This window comes from Octopus bimaculoides, chromosome 9 (assembly GCF_046866305.1).
Source record: "Octopus bimaculoides isolate indiv1 chromosome 9, ASM4686630v1, whole genome shotgun sequence".
In the NCBI taxonomy this organism is placed as follows: domain Eukaryota; kingdom Metazoa; phylum Mollusca; class Cephalopoda; order Octopoda; family Octopodidae; genus Octopus; species Octopus bimaculoides.
In genome coordinates, this window is record NC_142936.1 from 96,993,901 (window position 1) to 97,009,573 (window position 15,673).

Genomic DNA, 15,673 nt, shown 5'->3' on the forward strand with positions numbered 1-15,673 from the left:
ATAGGTTCACTGCGTCAACATGTCACCATCAAGTTGATCATTTGAAACTTAATATGGTTCTATCGGGACTAGATGAACAACATGGCCGAATCGGCAGAGAGTAGGACAGAAACAATGTGTCATACAGCGCTTTGCCCTTTTACATCCTCAGTTCATATACTGTCAAAGCATCGTCAAATAAAATCCGTCGATAAAGTAAATACTGGATTGTGGCCCAGAAGGATGACCAAAATAAAAAGGAATCAAGGACATTGGTCTCGGGGTTTAGCCATTGGTCTTTCAAACTGCGAGAGTTTCTACATGGATGAATGTCATGTAGATATGCTTCGCATGACATATGGAGTTGTCTTCCTACTTTTTGTAAAAGTCATACAAACTTGTTTACGTTCCCATAACTTATTGGTTCGGCAAATAAGTAACAGAAAAATTAGAAAAGATTTCTTGATACAACTACAATATTAGAAGAAGAAAAAAAAGAATGATTTTAGTAATTATTAATTAAAAATTGAAAATTATTCATTTTATAAAAAAGCACTTCAAGAAAAAGCAGATTAGCACAGACCTGTTGCAAAGAAGTTTTCGTGTAAGCACTTTTCACTATCTGTGTGTTTTTAATGTTCAGCTTTTCAAAAATATGGCAATTGTTTTCAATAGCAATTTTCACAAAACTTTGTTTAGCTTCGGACTGAGAGTCCTTAAAAATAGTTTCTTTTTGCCTTTCATAACTGACCATCTTCTTCCTTTATTTTGAAAAAGGGAATGTTTAGAATTTTTCCATTCACACAAATGTCTAGACGTTCCCTACATGAAGCATTCCTAAAAGAAGGATCTTTGATTTGTTGTTTATGCACCCTAACTCGGTTCGTTAATTTTGTTCTTGTTTCGCTGATATAGATCTCATTACATTGCGGACATACAATACAATAAATAAAGTTTTTGTTTTTTTTCTGAATTCATATCTGCATTGACCGTAAACTTTTTCCAGTTCTCGACTTAGTTTTACCTTGTTTAATCAACCCACAACGGGCGTAAAAAGGATGGTGATTGTAATGAAAATACAACAATTTCTTTTGGCTTTCATTGACTTTATGATAAAAGATTAATGTTTGGTAAACAATTTTGATATTACTATTTGTTTGATCAACTCTGTTGCATGACTTTTTTCACACATTTTAGCTTCGTTTTTTTTTTTGTTGTTTTTTTTTACACTCACTGCCACATATATATTTTTCAACTTCTTTAACAGGAATATGATTTCTGTTTTCTGCATGTAAAAGATTCAACTGTACAACTTTTTATCACAGCTAAATTTATTACTCACATCCAACGCTACATATTATCTCTAATTTCAGTAAATAAGAAATTGTTTCTTATTTTTCTTACCTTCGCAATTGTTCTTCAAAATAATTCAAGTTACACACTGTAGATTAGTAATTCTTAAGTTGTTACAAATATTCACTTCACGCTGTATCTTTCCTTACATCTTTTCTCACTCAGCGTTCTTTTATGACTTCTTATATCTAATTTTATAACCAACCCTACAACTACCCGCTTTAAAAGAATTTATTCTCTTACCTAATTTACTTTAGTTTCTTTCATTACAGACTTCTTTCTATCAACACATTCTTTTTATTTTCCCCTTCTTTTATAATCAACAAATTTTTCTACTTTACTTCTTTTCATTTTTAGTTCTTCATTCATTATTTGTCTTAATTACTGTTTCAAGACCAACTTGTGTTATTTTCTTGTAAATCCGTGATTCACAAAAATATGTACTACTTCCTCACCTGACCACGGTGTGTTTACTTGGGCTGGAATGGCATGAAAACCACCACCACCACCACTCCAAACAACAAACAAAAATCAAGCAAGACACAGCAATGGATGAATGCCTCTAATGTTCATTGTAATATAACTTCATTTCTATATTTACAATGATAATTTAGTGAACAGTGAAGTAATTAATTAACAAAATGATTATCAGCCCCCGGAAAGCTTGTATCACTGAATTAAATGCATCAAATATTTTAAATTAATCAAAATAAAATTAATTAATTAATAAAAAAAATAATAAAACTCCAAACAGTAATTGAATTTTGAATACATTTTAAAATTAATTTGTTGTTTAAATTTTACTGTGATTAAAACTACAGTTCTGAATAACGCTTCTGATGGAATAGGCTTTGGGTAACTTGAGATAAATTCTTGGAATCAAGCTGATGGTACCCGGGAAAAATTTAGGAACCATTCCAGTAAATGATGTTTTCTTCAGATCTTGGACCCAGATTTAATTTTTCGATATCAGTTTCGTTGCAGGCATTTTTATAGTTAATTTTTGTTCACATAATTATTTCAAAAGATAGCAACGGTTTTGTAAATGTTGAACCATACTGATATCGTGATATAAGCCCTCGCCACACAAATGGTAGAAGTTTAAGAAAAAGCAACATAGGTTTTGATGTTTTAATTCTTTAAAATAAAATTATAAGCTCTGTAAGTTTGCGAATTGGTATAGTCGTTCGAGTTGGGATCGAATGTCACGCATGATTTGTTGTTCTTCTTTGTACTCTGGGTACCAAATCAGGAATGGAGCATTGATGGAACTGTTAAAACATCAGGCACGATAGTTTATGGTACCTACTCTAGTTCTTTAAGTTCTGATGGTAACGCCAGCAACGACACTGGGGCTAAGCAGTATCAATCCTTAAGCAATGGCGTTTCTCTTGAACATTAAACAATATCGGTGGCATAGAAAGGGAAGGCTTGTATGCAGGGGCAAGTGTCCCCTAATATAGCCTCGAGCCGACCAATGCCTTGTGAGTGGATTTGGGAGACGGAAACTGTGTGGAAGCCTGTCGTTTGTGTGCGTGTGTGAGAGTGTGCGTGTGTGAGAGTGTGCGTGTGTGAGAGTGCGCGCGCGCGTTTTGTGTTTGAGCCCCTACCCCACTGCTTGACAATCGGTGTTGGTTTGTTTGCCTCCACGTAGCCTAGTGGTTTGGCAATAGTGGCCGGTAGAATAAGTACGGGACTTTTAAAACAAATTAAAGATTTAAGTCGATTTGATTGACTAAACACTTTAGTATTCAAACTGGCCATAATCGGCCGAAATATTCTTTAATGTTCAGACCAGCCAGATCCAGCCTCTCACACCTATCCTTCAATGTCATTCTAAAAATAAACAAACGCTTCATCAAAATCTCGAAGTTACAAGATAATACCTGATTAACTGAACGCAATGAGCATTACATTTGACAGGATTATCTGAATGCTAAAGAACTGAGGTAACGCTCCAGCATGACCACAGTCCAATGACTGAAACAAGTAAAAAAAAAACAAAGAATCTACACACTGCGCTCGGATGCACAACACCAACAACAACAACAAGTGTAGAAGAACAGCAACTGTTGATCATTTCTGCTGTGGTCAGCACCGGAATCGAGAGGCATTCAGTCGAGCCAACAAGGTCACTCGACCTGGTAGAAATAGCAATCTTTCATAAATCCTAGACTACCGTCCTTGACAAAGGATGAATTGGATAATATGATCTGAGTTCCAGCACAAGGAGAAAAGACAGGTTTGTCGCGGTTGGAATGGTTTGAATCGCATGCCAACTCGATTAGGACTAATTTGTGACTAAACAACAAAAACAACAACAACAGCAACTGTATAGAAATAAACTGGGCAGAGCACGCTATGCTTAGACTGTCACACGCCATACGTCTGGAGGATGTGCACACTGCATATGTTGTAACGTGCAGGGTGGAAGTCATCCAATCGGAGACATAGTATAACCCGCTTGGTACTTGCTTCAGGACAACAGAGCAGATTCGTCGACCAACGACGAAAGAACAGATCAGCGAGTCGTGGGTTGTGTCTGACCATTCTATCGATTACGTGCATGCTATGGGTCAGCCTGATCAGAAGTGACCAAAAGTAAAGCCATCTTAAAGTACTGGCGCAGTGGGCAGTTGCCCGGGCTTCCAGTGCTAATGTATATTTACTGTGCTTGTATATGTAGTTGAGGCCTCAAAGCCTTGCTTTGTCGCGATAGCGTGAGAGGTAAAATGCTGTTATGTTGACCCTGGCCAGAGGTTTTACGACAAGTGTTGCTGTTTTGTTGTTATCGTTTATCCCCCATACCAGCGTTCATTATGCAGACCTATAATCAGAGACATTCCAACCGTGTGCATCCCATCTTTTGGGGGAGTGTCGAGGACTGCATTATTCGGTGTATGACCTAAAGGAAACTTGGTCACGTGTTTTTGCCGGTCAGTCACCTGCATAAAGACCTTTTCCTCTTTTGCTCAACAGAATTGTTGCATGCCATAAACTCCAACCCAACAGAACCGTTTTCATACAAATAAATTTAACGAATGACTTCATATATTAATATATTTCCTATAATAACCACAGCAATCTTGCTAGCTTATTAAATTAAACTTCTCCAATGTCCATGTCTGTAGTCTGGACTTTTTTCCAATTATTACAAATTCTCCAGACATTTAAGTCACTGGGTTTTTTAAAATGTCTAATTTATATTTGTTCTGGTTTCGGGTTTTCTTTTTTTTTTTTTTTTTTCCTTTTTCCTGCCAAAAATTAATTTCTTCCAACAAATTTCTTCATATCAATCATTAATATATGCAGCATTCCTTACATTAAGCTTTGTATATTTTCCACTTTAGCACGTTTCTTGCTCATAATTACTAATCTCACTTTACTTAATGAATGGTTTTGTGCAATTTCACACCACACTGATTTTTCATTTACCACCACCGACTCCGCCACCACCACCACCGCCATTGACATTGCTCATGGAATCACACTCCTTGAATTATTATTTAGCATGTTGGCTGTGTACGATTCCATCCAACACGACCACTAACGGTTTGGCTTATTACTCTAACTAATCAGCGACATTATAAACGAGACATAATACAACAAACATGTATGTTAGACAATCATTTAAATTAATTAATTTAACAAGCTACCAAGACCTGTTAGTAAAATCGATGCTAACATATTTCACGAAGTGAGATAAGAAATGTTAATTAATTATCTAATTAAAAATTATACTCAAAATGAAGAACAAATATCATTAGCTTCTAATTCTTTTACTTTAAAAAAAAAATTACTGGGTCTGGAGGAAGGGGCAGAACCCGAGGTTTTCGAGGCCTTCGAAACGGTTACTGTTTAATATTTCTTTTTGTTACTATATTTCTGTTGAAATACAGAAACTTTAAGTTAATTCTGAAAATACTCTTTTTTACTCGCTTTATTCAATAGACTTTAGCGATTCTAGAGCACCACCTTCAAGGGTTTAGTAGAACAAATCAACTGCAGTTGTTGGAGGTTTTTTTTTTTCGAGTTTACGGTCTATGGGGACGAAAACAAAAGAACACCGGCTGTTAGGAATTTGAACTCAGAACGTAGCGGCAGACGAAATACCGCTAAGCATTTCGCCCGGCGTGCTAGCGTTTCTGCCAGCTCGCTTCCACCACAGAATTTCCGTTTACCAAATTCGCTGTTAAGGCATTGGTCGGCCTGGGGTTATAATAGTAAACACTGCGCAAAGGTGCTGTGGAATAGGACTGAATCCGAAACCGGGTTTCTTAACCATTCTGCCATAACTGCGCTTACATAAGGGAAAAGAACTTGTGTAAAAATACCCGCTAACTGTACGGCTTCTATGGAAACGGTGTAAGCATAGATGTAAAGCTGATCTGAATGAAAAATCTGTAGAGAAGATTGTAGATGACGCATGTACAAGAGACTTAATCGCATGTTTTGGCAATAGCTCGGTTCTAGCACTTCAAGGGCTTAAAATGCTCCATTAAAGCTGGCAGTATTAGTGAAGGTTATTATAAAGGCAATTATTTGCAACAATAAATCCTTGCTGCTGGCAGAATTGTTCTGGTATTAAGCATTACGACTGAATATGGCAAAAGTTCAATTACTGGAATTTTCTTGAACCAGAGAATAATTTCATGCGAACTTTTATTCTTCGAATCTTGCAAGTTGTTTCCAAAACTGAACTACTCGACTGTTTCCAATATAATGAGCAGAATATGTAATACGGGAAATATTAATGGAAATGATGGAGAAGATACGGTGTATAATTTCAGTTTGTCAGTATAAGAGAGAGAGAGAGAAAGAAAGAGAGAGAGAGAGAGAGAGAGAGAGAGAGAGAGAGAGAGAGAGAGAGAGAGAACGAGCCTGTTGCCGTTAATCTATAAAAATAACAAAATATTTCAGACCTCGAGGTTTTATAAAACTGTTCTTTCGTTCCAATTTCAGAAACGTTGATTGAATATTAAATTAATCTGTTTCTGAATTGTTAATCTTTCCAGAAATACCGAGGTGCCATCTTACCTGTATTTGAAGTAGGGTCGGGGGGAGGGGGTACAGTGAAATATGCGTTGCTGTTATTGTTTATTCCCCCGGTTTGCACAGCTTCGACAAGCACGTGATCAAAAATGTTCCAGCTGTGACCATTCTCTCTCTCTCTCTTCTTTCTCTCTCTTTTCTCTCTCTCTTCTCTCTCTCTCTCTCTCTCGCTCTCTCTATCTATCTATCTATCTATCTATCTTTCCTCTCTCTCTCTCTATCTATCTATCTAGAATCCTGTTACACAAAGTATTCTTCCTTATTTAATATGATAAAGTGTATATTGAGGACGATTTTTTTACGATGAATTTGTTTCGGAATTGTTACTACTTCCAAAAGTCTGGTGATGCCATGATGACGGCAATTGGATTGTTTACTTCTATGTTTTCCCTGGCATGTGGTTGTTATTTCTAGCAAGTCAAGTGACCTCACGGAGGTTCTGTCCTTTCTGCTAATCCACCGTCTTTAATAATTGTTTCCAATTTAGGCAGCAACAACGCCAGCGGTTTTCAAGGGAGGAGATCAATCGATTCCATGGAACCAGTAAATGATTAGTACTCTATTCTATCGACCCCGAAAGTTGACCTTTGCGAGATTTGAACTCAGAACGTAAAATACCAGAAGAATTGTTGCAAAGGATTTTGTGGAACGTTCCAATGAGTTTCACAAGCCACCAACTTTGCAGTATTTTGTCCAATGTTCAAAGGATTCTAAGAAATCACCGACATCGAATTAATTCTAACAATCCTTTCTATTCGAGGCCCAAAGCTTGAAATTGGGGGTGGGGGTGGGGGTAAGTCGGTTACATCGATGCCAGTGTTTAATTGGTACTCTATTTCTGTGACTTCGAAAGAGATGAAAGGCAAAGTCGACCTCATCAGAAGTTGAACTTAGAAAACGAAGACAGAAGGAACGTTGCTAAGCATTTTGTCCGGTGTTTTAACGATTCTGCCATGGCGCCACCTTTTGGTTTCGAATTTTGACACAATTCTATATCGATCCCGGTGCTCGATATAAAAAGCTGGAATTTGATCTCAGAACGCAAAAACGGAAGAATTGCCGCCAAGCATTTTGTCCGACATGGAAACGATTCTGTCGTCTTGCATTAGTTAAGGCTATTTGCGTTCTATAGGAAAAATTGCTGTTCTTGTCAATCAGTGAAGCTACATTTCTCTTCTGGCTACAAACGGATTAATCCATTATCCTAGACACGGGTCTCTTACAAGATACTGTCAGTCAGAGACAACGGAGCCCAGAACACGCGACTAACAGATGCGTTACTTCCTAAAGCAATCAAACTTCTACCTGCCTACAACCCGAAATGATTCAAGTGACGTATTGTAAAACTATTTAATCGGAACACCTAGCGAAATATCGATTAGTAAAGTGCAATTATAATTAACTACCTGGCACAAAAAATATAGCCATTAATTCATTATCTGAGATTTTCATATGTTTAACGGGGGAGAAAGTAATATGTGTATCTTTTTTCATACTATTTTTCTGAATAGCTAAACTTTGGTTAGAGTTCATCAATCTAAAACGAATTTAAGGCTAAGACGAAATATAATAAAACATATAACTAACAATGGTTATGAATCATGAGGATTCTAATTTAAAATAGAAGAAATGAAGGAAAGTCAAATACAATGGGAGTCGAACAGGTGAGAAAATAACATGGCAAGGCATTAATTGAGGAAATTAATGCAAAAATTAAAATCAGCAATCTTAATTAACATTTCATTAAAATGTAATATATAAATATATACACATACATACACATTATTTATGTGTGTGATAGAGAGAGTGTGTGTGTGTGTGTATGTGTTCACTAGAAAAAAATTAGGAAGAAAGAAAGAAACCAAGGTTAATTATCTTTTATTTTATTTTGTCTGGAATGCAAATATTTTAAAATGAGACGCTGAGATAGATGTCCCTGGCTCAGTTGAATTTAATACAAATGAGAAAAGAAATAGAAATAAAAATGTATTAAAATCATTTAGAAACTAGTTGTTGAATTCTGCATCCCACGCCATAACACCAAAAACCTTTAGCTTCATTTAAAAAAAATGATAATAATTAAACTCATTAGGGCAATACGGAGTGAAGTTTGAAAAGCTAACTCGCTATTTCTTGCTGAATATTTTGAATATATTTTGGCTGCTGATGATGATGATGATGGCGTTATTGTTTAGTGGCACCGCAGTGGTGTTAGGGTAACCCGTTTATCAGAACCATTGCCATCCTGTCTTCTTGTAAACTTACTCCTACTACTTTGTCCAATATGATCTCCCTATTTTTTTAAGACGGTAGGGTTGTGAGTTGAATGAGCGTTAGTCACTATGTCTAGCAGGTCCAGTGATCACGCTAACACACCCACCTTCATCTGCTTCGTTATAACTTCCCAACATATCTCTTCCTGTTAGCACACCGGGCGACAATGCTTAGCGGCGTTTCGTCTGCCGCTACGTTCTGAGTTCAAATTCCGCCGAGGTCGACTTTGCCTTTCATCCTTTCGGGGTCGATTAAATAAGTACCAGTTACGCACTGGGGTCGATGTAATCGACTAAATCTCTTTCTCTGTCCTTGCTTATCCCCTCTATGTTTAGCCCCTTGTGGGCAATAAAGAAATATTTCTCCTCTCTCTTACCCTCGCTTTTTCTTCTGCTTCTTCTTCTTTTGCTGCTGCTGCTGCTGCTGCTGCTTTTTCCGATCTAATTTAACATGCCGCACGTGCTTCACACACCATTCATATTGTGTCATGCTCAAAACCTTCGCAAAATATTTTATCCAACCAGTTCTTCCTAGAATTGTCATCTTCCTGGAACTTCTCGTCTATTCAACACTCTTTTAATGCATAAAGTTCCAGAAGTTGAAGAATCAACAGCGAGAACAAATACAGATAACAGGAGCCAAAATGATTTGAATTAGCAGGATTGCTAAAAAGCCGAACAGAATTCTTCACCGTATTTGTTCCGATTCTGTGAGTTGAACGTCCAAAATCTTTTACTCGTGAAGAGCCAGTGGTCAACCCGCAGACGAGGAAAAGGTAGAAACCATTTGAAAATTCAAGGACGATGTTATGCATCCTGTGGCGGGTGGATGACGTTTCCTGTTGAGAAGGTAAAACAACATTAAAAAAAAATAGCTGCAAACGTTATAAATCATAGAAATCCAAAGCCGAAGTACCCGACTCCTGCATGGATTGAAAAACACTGGAAGAAATGAAGGACGAAATGAAGTACGAAATATTTTATGTATCCAGAGGGAAACAACATGGAAGATAGTAGCAGCGAGCAGGAAGGCCGAACGATGGCTGTAACCACAGGCATGTCCACAATTTTACTGTGATTTCACTGAATATAGGACGCAGGATGATACTCATCGCTAGGGTCACTCACTAGTGTGCTGCACGCCAGGGGCAAGGCAACTGTGATGATAATGATGGTAGTGGTGGTGGTGGTGGTGGTGGTGGTGGTAATTATAATAGAGCACGGAGGCCGCAAACTGAATAAAAGAAAGTCAAGAATTTCAGCGACGCCGGAATGGTGAAAGGTAAAAGTGACCTGGACGGGATTTGAACTCAGAACGTAAACAACCGAAACAAAAGCCCGCAAAGCTTTTCTTTTCTTTTATTCCGATGCTCGGGTGATTCTGTCTGTTCAGCCGACAAAATACGACAAATTATGCCGGATAGACGAAAGATGAAAGATGAAGAATTAGGGTTAATGATCGACCAACACCTCATCACCTCCTCGGAATTCCTGGCTTTAGTTCAATGTTAATCATCATCATCATCACGATTTTTATTACTGCATCTTTTTTGCTTTCTCAGTATCGAATTTGTGTATTCAAATTTAATTTGCGGTCCATGGGAAGAGCCGTTTTAACGATGCGTCCTGCCCAGCTCTTCGAAACGCCGGTGTTAAAACGGGGGTAGCTGATGAAGTAGAATGTTCTCTATGTGGCTTGTGTGTTTTCTCGTCTACGTTTTGTTTGCAATGTCCTGTACCCAGATATGCACTTATACATACAGGTGGATATCGGTACGCACATACCTGTACGTATATATGCATATACTCATTTATTATTTGTTTTTATATATACATATATATATATATATATATATATATATATATATATATATATATATATATATATATATATATATATATATATATATATATATATATATATAACACAACTGCAAAATTTTCTTAAGATCATTATTTTTTATATTTTAATGTTTGAAATAATTAATTCTGAGCTAAAAAGATCTGAATCTGATGTAATTGCAGGTGAGGGTTGGGTTAGCGAGTGCAACAGTGTCAAAACAATGTTGTTAGGTTCACTTGCGATCTGTGAGAGGACAGGAAATGTTAAAATATATTCCATTGTTTGAACTAAATGTTAAATGTTCGCTTAAGAAAACGGAAGAGAACGACAACAAGCAGGGAAGGAGGAGGAGGAGGTTGAGAAAGAATAAATTATAGAGGAGTGGGTTGACAGCTTGACAAGTGTGTCCGTGTGTGTGTGTGTGTGCTTCTGTGCGTGTGTGCCTGTGTGTGTGCCCGTGTGTTTAGGTACACGATGAAAATTGTCCAAGTGCATGACAGCTTTCAGGTTAGACGAAGGTCAAATGAATATTTTACATGGATGACTGGTCTTCGAGTCAACTAAAACTGTGTGACAGTGTTTTGTTATTCCAACTATGTGAAGCAAAGACAATAATAGAGTGTTTGTAAAGAACATGACATGAATATGCATGTTGCATTGTATTTTTGTAACGTGGGCGTTATAGCAGACTTTATTTAATTAGCCAAGAAAATTTAATTGGTTAATTAATTTTAATTTAATAAAATTAATTAAATATGCAACGCAGTGAAGTATGAGTCGATCTTTACTCCTATGACGACAGCAACGAACAGTTTTCTTTTTATTTAGTTGTACGAGTATGATATAGAACAATTGCTGTTTACTTTAAATCTGAACGAGCAGACGATCCAGCCATGACCATTCTGCCTTTGTAAAGGTAGGTGTGTGTGTGTGTGTATATCATATATCCGAATAAGAAGCACGATCTAAAGTAATCAAGTTCGTGCCTCACAGCGTTCATACACACATAATTTTTCCCGTCTGGCCGTATAGCCTTTTCCGTTTGTTTTCCTGTCTTGTTTTCTGTCCGCCACTACATTCTTCCATGGCAAGGTTTAATTTGTGTATACAAATTTAATTTGCGGTCCATGGGAAGAGCCGTTTTAACGATGCGTCCTACCCAGCTCTTCGAAACGCCGGTGCTAAAACGGGGGTAGCTGATGAAGGAAAATATTCTCTATGTGGCTTGTGTGTTTTCTTGTCTACGTTTTGTTTGCAATGTCCTGTACCCAGATATGCACCTATACATACAGGTGGATATCGGTATGCACATACCTGTACGTATATATGCATATACTCATTTGCTATTTGTTTATATATATATATATATATATATATATACTCTTTTACTTGTTTCAGTCATTTGACTGCTGCCATGCTGGAGCACCACCTTTTCGAGCAAATCGACCCCAGGACTTATTCTTTGTAAGCCTAGTGCTTATTCTATCGTTCTCTTTTGCCGAACCGCTATTTAAACACACACACACTCACACACACAAACAGACAGAGTAGCAATGCTGATAAATACTATTTGGTTTGACATGATGTGCGTGTGTGCGTGTGTGTGTGCATAGAGCACAAAAAATATAGAATAGTATGAAGATAATACATAATTTTTTAACTCAACAGCTGTTTCAGGAAACTCGGAGTTACGCAATGATCATAACAGCCTCTTTCTCCCTCCGTTTCCTCACTCTCTCTTTCTTTCTCTCTCTCTCTCTCTCTCTCTATATATATATATATATATATATATATATATATAATAATAATAATAATAATGATATATGTATATGCATACATACATACATACATACATACATACATACATACATATATTACCTATCTACATATATATGTATATATACATGCATATATGAGTACAGGACGTCAAAAATACGTGAACAAGATGAAAAATGAGAACATAAAACACGAACTTTTTTTCGAACAACGAAAGAAACAAATAGAGAAACGAGACAGGCAACATAAAGAACTATCCCTTCATCAGTTGTCCCCTATTTTATCTACTCCGCGTTTCATGCATATATATATATATATATATATATATATATATATACATATATTATTATTATTATATGATCGAACGCCACATATCCATTTCCAAATAAGTTTTATCTATCTATCTATATATATATATATATATATATATATATATATATATATATATATATATACACGACGAGCTTCCGCATAACTTCTGCCTCCCAACGTACTGGAAGACACTTGCCCAAGGTGCTACGTAGTGGGACTGAACCTGGAACCGTTTGGTTGGGAAGCAAACTTCTTACCACACAGCCACTCCTATGTATGTATATTAAAAATGGAGAAGGCCGGTTTATATATATAATTTTATATATATGTATATATATATATATATATAAACCTGATCTTGCTCTTTTTGCCTATTTTTAGATGAGTTAAATCTATTCATATGCTCTCTTATTCTGTCATTCGTATATGTAAAAAAAAAACTTTTTCATATTGCAAACACAACTTCTGTTCTATATACAAAACAGGACCAGACGACCTGCTGTGCGATTAATTAACTTTTGACTTGTCTTTTCTTTCTCTTTCCTTTTTCTCTCTTTTTTTTTTATTTTTTTTTTATCTGAATGTGAAACGAAGATATTTTTTCCTGCCACTTTCACTTCCAATTCTAAGATAAGCTGAGAGTCTAGCTGTGTAATTAATTAACTTGACCCACGTTTTCCCTGAATGCATACTAACGACATTTTCGTTTTTTGCTGCCATTTTCCCCCGACCGAATTTTTGTTCAAACATCAAACCGGACTGCATTTTCTTTAGGGTACGCTCCATTCTGAAACTGCTGTCCAATGACATTTTACTGTTTTATGCAGCCATTACTGTATTTGACACAGTCTTGGTTTGTCGCCGTAGTTCGCATGTTAAAACCAATCATTTTCAAATTTACTCTTTAACTCGTTTCAGCCATGCGGCCGTGGTCATGCTGGAGCACCATGTCAATTTCAGATGATTTATACACACACATGTATTTGTATATATATATATATATATATATATATATATATATATATATATATATATATATATATATATATATATATATATATATATATGCTATTGCAGATTGCAATCTGCTGTAGAGTCGAAGATTCTGGTAGTCATAATATGTCTGAAAGGAAGTTCTAACGAGAACTAGGGATCGTCCATTCTCAGTGGTTCACATCCTAGTTAACCCATGGTTGGGACCCTAACGGGTCAGAGCAGACCTGGTCACAACAGTGGCTATGAGGTGGCGGAATCGTTAGCGTAGAGAATAAAATACTTAGCGACATTTCTTCCGGTTCCTTACGATCTGAGTTCAAATCCTACCGAGATCAACGTTGCATTTCATCTTTTCGAGGTCGATCAAATAAGTATCATCTGTTAAGAATTGGGGTCGATTCAATCGACTAACCCGCCTCTCGCTAAATTAACTGTGGTCTTGTGCCAAAATTTGGACTCATTTTGCATCTGAAAGTGCAAAATGAAAAGCGTTGGAAAAAAATGAACGAAATGAGCGACATGCAATATGAAAAATACGTCAGTTGACAGAACATTCTGACGATCATTACAGTCAGATGATGATGCTGTAAGGTTTTATCAGGTAGAATAGGAACAAACTATTATTAGCAGAATAGAAGACTTGCAGAGGAAACAAGCACTTTAACGATATTTGTGAACAGAGAAACAATTGAACTAATTTTGATTGTGTGTATTGGCAAACCGAGGGTGGAAACGAATGCCGACACGTTAATAGTGAGTTGTCAACTATTTGATTGTCTAACAATTAAATGAATCCTCAGAACTGGCAAACGCTTAGTCTCGTACGTTAATAAACCTAGACGCAAACAACACACAAGAAATTTGTTAGGCTATTCGGAAAGCAACGGAAGCCCATTCAATTTTTCCGGCAAGGGTTATGGTTCAAGGAAAGGGTTTAATGATTAGAAAAATGCAAGCAATCCATTTGGTTAACATGAAGGAAGTTTCTCACATTGAGAAACTTTCATTTCATTGTTGATGCACAAAAGCAAAGGTGAAAGTGTTGATTCTCCACTTTTGAAAGGAAAGGAAACCGATCAAATATCACAAAATTCTGGAGCGAAGAATTCAGGACGAAAAGTTTTTACTAGAATCAGATCTTTATTTAAAGACTTTTTTTTGTGATGAAGCGGTTGACTCTCGTCACAATGGAAATTACTGGAGTTGTTAGAATCACTGACCAAGTTTAATCTTGTTCCAGATAAGCAGAGAATTACTCCTGCAAACAAATACTGGAACCTTATATAATTTCTATCAAACATACGATAAATTATTCTATCTCAACATGAAGAATTCGTTCATCTAATAGGACCCATCATATTGTTGAATCCAGTAAGCAAAAGCGAGCGTTATTCTCTTTCATTGGACGGAGCGACGAATCTGTTTAGATTATGCATATTATCTCCCTTTATATTCCGTAACTGGAATAGTAGTGAGGTCGGGTCAATCGCCTACAAAAATAGAGAAAACGCACTTGAAAGAAGGAGCCCTGCAGAGCTGCCAGTCCAGCGACTGAAATCAGAAAAATAATAAAAGACTATGTTGTTTTTAGACTTTCATGGGTTATATACAATATTTCTGACAAAATTTCGTAGGCATGAAAAGTATACACCCACAAAGAGCCTTCATCAGTAGGTCGATGTTAGGCAATAAAGCTTTTCTTACATAAATCTGAATTAGAATCCATAGACAGGACTCGACGAGTATTTGTAAAGGTCGAAAAGTCGTAAACGTCAAATATTATCTCTTTAAATGTTAAACTCAGATCAAGTGTGTTCTACGATCCAAAATTTAGCATTAAATCAAAAGTCAGGTAGGGTTATGATAATAATAATAATAATAATAATAATAATAATAATAATAATAGTAATAAATAGTCCTCAAACATAGATATAGATGATATCTGAAGCTTCCAACTTTTTGACCTTTACGGTTCACATGGAATCTTGTTTGTGAATAATATCAAGTTATATAATTGTTACTTAATACAGGCACAAGGCCTCAAAATTTGAGAAAGGGATGGCGTAGTCGATACTACCGAGCTTAGAAG